Source organism: Gopherus flavomarginatus, unplaced genomic scaffold, assembly GCF_025201925.1.
Source record: "Gopherus flavomarginatus isolate rGopFla2 unplaced genomic scaffold, rGopFla2.mat.asm U_1b, whole genome shotgun sequence".
In the NCBI taxonomy this organism is placed as follows: Eukaryota; Metazoa; Chordata; order Testudines; family Testudinidae; genus Gopherus; species Gopherus flavomarginatus.
This window is the reverse complement of record NW_026114618.1, coordinates 330646-337753: the sequence shown is the minus strand read 5'-3', so window position 1 is coordinate 337753 and position 7108 is coordinate 330646. Positions and strand designations below refer to the sequence as shown.

The window sequence follows — 7108 nt, the reverse complement described above, 5'->3', positions numbered from 1 at the left end:
GGAGGGGGCACTTGGGACCTTACCAGACTGGCTCAGTGAAGACGGGGGGTTGACAGAGCAATACAGACGCTCTCCAGAGCACGGAGGAGCAGCCAGGCAATGAGCATTTCCCACAGCCTGGAGCCAAGGGAGAGGCGGCAGCTGCTGTTCCAGCTGCTCGGGGACAGGCCCTGTCAGCCAACAGCCACTTCTTACTCATCACGGCTAAGGGCGTCGGATTCCTCCGGTGGGTGTGTGAGCAGCTGTTCGTTTTCTTGTCCTATTTGTGTGCAACTGCTGACAAAAACATCCCAGACGGAGAAGCAACAGGCCAAAATACTATCATGCAGCTGCCAAAGTAGCTCAGTTGGGCGAGCGTTAGATTGAAGATCTAGAAGTCCCTCGTTCAATCCCAGGCTTTGGCAGGCCCTATCATCTCTCTTTGAGCAGGGGTGGCTTGTTTTCTGGGAGCACAGCAGTGCCTGCATCCAAGATAAGTTCCTCATCTTGTGCTCTGCAGTAGGAAAACATAGAAGGGGCTTCTGCCCCTAGCTGCCTGACCTGACCTTTAACGATGAAAGCTGTCTTTCCCAACATGGCAGGAAGAGAGTAAGGCAGGGTGACCCTCAGAAATGGTGCCAGAGGGCTGCTGGGCAGTGACAGGCAGGGATTGGGGATGGAAGCTCCTCTGCACAGCTGAGCAAGGGCAGTACCAGGGAAGGGGCATCTGTAAAAATGACCCCACACACCTCTCCTCCTCTGGGCACCTAGAGCAGAGGCAGCTGGTGCTGACAGTTCAAGGGAAGGCTTAAAAGCCTCAGAGCAAGAGGAGGGCAGGACCGTGCCTATGTGTGGCCTTCAGACGGGCACAAAAACACCCAGCCAGGCTGCTCCCTGCCAGGCCACCCCCAACTCCTTCCCAGGGCTCTAGCTGAAGCCAGAGCATTGGCCTGAGCAGCCAAGAAGAGGTTCCAGTCCTGAAGGAAGCAGGACGTTCAGCACAATGGCAAAACTGCAGAAACACAACCACCAAGGGACTTGGCCCTTCAATCTTCTAATCTGCAGTCTGATGCTGTACCCATTAGGCCACATGAGAAAAGCCCCTCCAAGCCCTTCTTTGGAAAAGATGGACACTGTGTTTCTCAGGTCAGCTACTGAGGGGGGCCAAGACTCTCTGGGCACATGAAGTAGAGTTCCCAGCGACACATGAGAATTAATTCCATGGAGCCAGGTGCAGGGCTTTGGCAGGGAGGCTCAGGCATGGGGGATTGGGGTGCAGTGGACGGACCGGCTTTCTAGGTGTGGAGATTTAGTCACACTGAGGCACAGGAGGGAAGAGGAGGAGGAATCCTGCTGACAGGCAGCGGACGTGCAGAAATAGAGGAGGGGCTTCTGGGCCTTTTTTTTGCCTCTCTTTTGCCTGCCTGCTCGCTCTTGTGGTGAATGGTGAAGCTTGTGTCAACAAGCCCAGGTAGCTCAGTTGGTAGAGCATCAGGCTCTTAATTTGAGGGTCCAGAGTTCAAGCCCCTGTCTAGGCACCCAGCTTTTTTCAGTTGCCTTGTGTGCCAGGAACCAAATGATTCTTGGTGCTATCCACTAGCCACATGCAGATTCCCAGAATCCATGGCCATTTCCTGGAAAGGTTCCTCTCCTCAGGAATCAGGAGAGGGGCCACATCCACAGGAACAGGCCTAGAACATGCAGTCTCTGGCTGGCAGGAAGCGCTGTGGGGCCAGGTGCTGAGAAAGCTCAGAGGGGGGAGCAGCAGAGGTGAGGGGAAGAGAGACAGAGAGGCAATGAGGACAGAGTACAAGTGTTCATGTCTGGCCATTGTGGGGAACTCCCCTGGTTTCTACATGACCCTCGTGCAATTGGCCAGAGAAAGGATCTGAGTCCCCACCCCCTTACCCAGAGGCCTACCTGACCCCAAGGATGCTCTTTCTACTCTCATGTGTGGCAGAGTCCTTGTAACCCCAACAAGGCTGGGCCCAGGGACTTAATGTTGGCTTGTGGTAAAGCCCTGGAGCTCACAGTGCTCAACTTCCTTATTTCCAGCTGTGCAAGAGCAGATCTTTCCCCTCCTGCTGGGTGATTTGCCCACTAGGGCCAGGTTTTGGGTTGTGATGCCCAAAATTGGTTGGGGCTCTAGAACTTGCTACCCTGGTTGCTGATGCCTGCAGTCCTGTGGTTTGACCAGGTGGTTGGGATTCTTGCTGCTTCACATGGGGCCCAAAAGTTTGGCCCTTGTGCTTCCTGCCACACCTTTCCTCTTGCCCACATGGTGCTTGAATAAAGGAGGGCCAGGGCCAGGCTTGATAGTCAGGGCAAGGCAGGAGGGAGGAAGAGCCCCAGGCTGGAGCCCAGCACACCTCTCCTCCTCTGGGCACCTAGAGCAGAGGCAGCTGGTGCTGACAGCTCCAAGGAAAGGCTTAAAATTTACAGAGCAACCGAGGTCACGGCCAGAGGAGGGGAGGACCATGCCTATGCGTGGCCAGCAGACAGCCATAAAGACACTCTGCCAGGCTGCTCCCTGCCATGCCAAACCCCCCTGAAGACGTGCTTAATCCACTTGCTGATCAGGAGGAAAACCTGTCAAAATCTGTGTGCGAGGAGAACCTCTTTTTTCCCCCTTACCTTTCATCTGTGAAAATGGCTGTGTGGAAGGTGGAAGGGATTTGGGGGCCCAGGAGGAGGCGCTTGATGTTCAGTGCCTTAGAGAAGCTGGACTTGGGCATGGTGGGTGTTCAGGAAATGCACATTCATGAGTTTAGGATAGACTGATAGGCAGAGGGTGATTGGTGAAAGGGCCCATCTCTCTGGTCCTCCAGGCCAGGGAAGAATGAGGGTTGGAGTCTTGTTCTTCACATTCGCAGTGCGAGTACAGAAGGGGCTGGAGCTCCGACCAGGGAGGGCATTACTGGCAGACTTTGTGCTCTGCAGCACTGGTTATGGCTATATTAGTGTGTATGGTCCCCAGTTAAGACAAGAATTGAAAGATCAATGGAAGGAATTGGCTCCCTTCCTCTGGACTGTTTGGTGTTGGGGGGATTTTAATTGTGTCAGCTGGCCTGAGGACCATTGGTCCCGTTTTCCCGACCATCAGAGGAAACATTTTTACAATGAGCACTACCTGGCACAGGTCTGTAGTGAGGTCAGCTTAGAGGAGCTCACACCAGCCCCAGAGGGGGTTCACCTTTCTGTGGGGGCAGTCCAGGAGTCGCACTGACAGGATTTACGTGAAGGAGAGCACATCGACAAGCCCAGTGCAGGGTGGTGCCTATGGACTGTTTGGATCATGCCGCTCTCACCGTGTGCTCAATGTGGGCAATTCCCTGACCAGGGGCAGCTCTATGTATTTTGCTACCCCAAGCATGGCAGTCAGGCAGCCTTCGGCGGCATGTCTGCAGGAGGTCCTATGGTAACACGGATTCGGTGGCATGCCTGCAGGAGGTCTGCTGGTCCCACGCCTTCGGCGTACCCTCTGCTGAATTGCCACTGAAGCCGCTGGACTGGCAGAGCTCCTGCAGGCATGCCACTTAATCCGCATTACCAGAGGACCTCCTGCAGGCATGTCACCTAATCCGCATTACCAGAGGACCTCCTGCAGGCATGCTACTGAAGGCAGCCTGACTGCCATCCTCACAGTGACCGGCAGGCCGCCCCCTGCAGCTTGCCGTCCCAGGCACCAGCTTGCTGCGCTGGTGCCTGGAGCCGTCCCTGTCCCTGACCCACGGCAGAGGATATTGGAAGCTGAACATTCAGAGCTTGCAAGATAAAGGAGCGAGGGGCGAGGCCTGGCGGTGTTGGCAGAATGGGAAAGCATCAAAGGATTCTATGGCAACCAGAGGGATTGACGGGAGTCGGTGAGGGCGGAGTTGGCGACTTTGTTCCAGCAATCAAGCAAACACCGCAACATCAAAGAAACCAATGGTGCCAAGTCCTGCAGTGTCGCCTGTGAGATTTCCACAAGAGCATCCAGGCAGGGGAACCAGTCAGCGTGTGACTGTACGACCGGATCAAGTGACAGCTGCCCGAGTTCCAGGAGATGAGGCTGCAGCTGGCCGATATGAGCGGAAGCACTGAGTGAAGGGAGGGGCAGCCTCCCCTGATATTTTTGCAGCCTGCAGGGAATGGAGACCAAGCAGGGGGATGTGGGGACTCAGGGCAGGACCCGCGAATCCCGTAGTGCAGGACCACAGTCGCTGGAGGAGGAGAGAGAGTCCTGCGAGAGGAAGCCGCCGGTGGGAAGCAATAAGTGCAGAGTGCAAACCAGCCAGCTGAGAGTCATAGCGGTCTAGAAAACAAAACAGCAGCAGGTCCCATGGTGTAACGGGTAGCACTCAGATCTTTGACTCCTGGGATCTGAGTTCAAGCCTTAGTGGGACCTTCTGGAGATATTGTGGTTTGCTGCAAAGCCTTAGAGCTCAATGCATATGGATCCCCTCTACCTGAAAGAACTTCAGTGAGGCTTTTTTTCTCCTCCTCCTGGGTCACTGATGCCCATTGGAGATAGGTCTTTGGTCCAGCTGGCTGCTATAGGGTGGGGTCCTAGAACTTAGCAGTCTGGCTAGAGATTCCTGCGGGCTGACCTGATGGTTGGGTTTCTTTTTGCTTCACCTGATGTCCACAACTTTGGTCCCTGTAGTTGCTGCTCTTCCTCTTTCCCACATGGCATTTAAAGGAAGGAGTGCCAGGGCCAGGTTTCCAGACTGGAGCCCAGGACACCTCTGCTTCTCTGGGCACCTAGAGCAGAGGCGGGTGGCACTGATGGCTCCAAAGGAAGGCTTAAAAGCCACACAACAACCGAGGTCAGAGCAAGAAGAGGGCAGGACCATGCCTATGTGTGGCCTTCAGACAGGCACAAAAACACTCAGCCAACCTGCTCCCTGTCATGCCAAGCACCCACTGAAGGTCACCTGCAGACTATCATGCAGGGCAGAGGTGTAGCGAGCGCCCTCTGTACCCTCCAAGCGGAGGGGGCCCCGCAAGGAAGGGGGCCCCTAAAAGTGGCAAAAAAAATGTAAGGTATAACTAGGTAAGTGACATTTATTGATGCTATTGTACAATCCATGTTGGTTTTACTGAGAAAACCATGAAGTCATTATGATACATCATAATGCTATTGTCTGTATCAGTTGTCTGTCAGTCAGTTTCGAATTTTAGCTGGACCCATTCAAAGAATGTGTATTTGCGTTCATAATGGTGGTCGGCGGATAAATGTTATTAATTTAGTTGTTTAGTTTTTTATCGTTTCCAATGCAGAAGCATGCTTTGTGATGTCTAGGAGAATGTATAAGTGTGGAGCTAGTAAACGAAAGGCAGCAAAAGATGCCGAGAAGGAACTTGAGAAAATTCCAAAGTTGTCAATGTATTTTGCGCTGCAATCCAACGTACAGGTACAGGCACATGAAACGGACAGCGCTAGCAGCGATGAATCGTATCCAGAAGTATCCAGAAGTGCTTCAAGTGAGGTTGAAGGTGAAGCCAATTGTTCTACCAAACAAACTGTGACAGATATTCCAGCTGCTGCAGGGAAAGAAGTATCTGAATCTGAACCACTGACTGATGATCCAGGAGATTGGCCGTCTATAATATCGGACAGGCAAGTGTGTGACGTTGCACGTGGCCCACCGCAGCAGAATGAAAGTTACGAATTTCCATTTAACGAGGAAAGATGAAGGTTCACAAGTACTCATTTCTACCGAACCATGGCAAATGGCGAGAAAATAAGATGTTCATGGTTAATGTACTCAGTTCAGAAAGATGCCATTTTTTGTTTTTGTTGTAAATTATTTGGCACTGGCAACATATCGCTACGTCATGGAACATCTGCTTGGAAAGCACTGTCAAAAAGACTTCAGCAGCATGAAACAGGCTAAGGTCATCAAGACTGTATGGTGAAATGGTTTGACTTTCGGTCAGGCATAGTAAACCGTACATCTATTGACCAACTCGAATTGCAGGCTTTTCTGAAAGAAAGAAATTTCTGGAGAAATGTTCTCAAACACATGGCTGATGTCCTTATTTTCTTGTCTGAAAGAAACTCGGCATTTTGAGGAAGTAATGAAAAGCTTGGCAATCCTTCGAATGGCAACTTTTTGGGACTGTTTGAATTGCTTGCAAAGTATGATACTGTCCTCAGCGAACTTTTACAGAGGATTAAGAAGGCAGAGACACATGTTCAGTACCTCAGTCCACAGATCCCAAACGAGCTGATTCAACTTGTTGCCAGTAACATTCAAGAGGCCAACATAGCGCAGCTTAAAAAAGCAAAATATTATTCAGTTATTTTGGACTGTACTCCCAACGTGTCACATGAAGAACAGATGTCTGTGGTGTTACGCTTTGTTGAATGCAACGGTGAAGATGGTGTCAATATTCGTGAAGCGTTTGTTGGTTTTCTTAATGTTCATGATACAACTGGCGAGGGCTTATTGGAAGTGTTTCTTGAAAAGGCAAACAACTTAGGAATAGACATTGCTGACATGAGAGACCAAGCTTATGATAACGGCGCAAATATGAGAGGAAAGAATAAAGGAGTTCAAGCCCGCATGCTAGAAATAAATGACCGTGCCTTGTATGTACCATGTGGAGCTCACACTTGGAATCTTGTGATCTCAGACGCGGCAAAGTCATTGAAATATGCCGTTGACTTTTTCGGTCTGATTAACAGAATATACGTTATCTTTTCTTCTTCACCTTCATGTTGGGATATACTTCAAGAACATATGCCAATATCTGTTAAAGGGTTATCGGACACTCATTGGGAGTCGAGAATTGCTGCTGTGAAGCCATTGCATTATCACCTTGAAGAATTGTGCAATGCTTTGTCATCTTTGCAAGAATATGAGCTCGAAAAGAAAGATGGCAATACAGCAACAGAAGCCGGTGCGCTTTTAGACCATGTTACTACATGGCCTTTTGTTATGACTGTTTACACGTGGTACGATATACTATTTCACATCAATAAAACCAGCAAATTAATTCAGTCACCAGATGTGTCAATTGACGTACTGCAGGCAGAAGTCGGTGCTACAATGAAGTTTTTGGAAGACTATCGAAATACGGAATATAACTCAGTGGTCACAAATGCACATGAAATAGCAGAGCATATGAGTATTGAGCAGGT

The 7108-nt window shown here is 50.8% G+C and overlaps 2 non-coding genes across 2 annotated transcripts; both read left to right on the top strand.

Annotated features, from left to right (window-relative positions):
- Window positions 1-331: 331 nt before the first annotated feature.
- Window positions 332-404, top strand: TRNAF-GAA (transfer RNA phenylalanine (anticodon GAA)). Its single transcript has one exon. It is a non-coding gene; the product is annotated as a tRNA-Phe (tRNA).
- Window positions 405-1444: 1040 nt separating this feature from the next.
- On the top strand, window positions 1445-1517 carry TRNAK-CUU (transfer RNA lysine (anticodon CUU)). Its single transcript has one exon. It is a non-coding gene; the product is annotated as a tRNA-Lys (tRNA).
- The last annotated feature ends 5591 nt before the right edge of the window (window positions 1518-7108 follow it).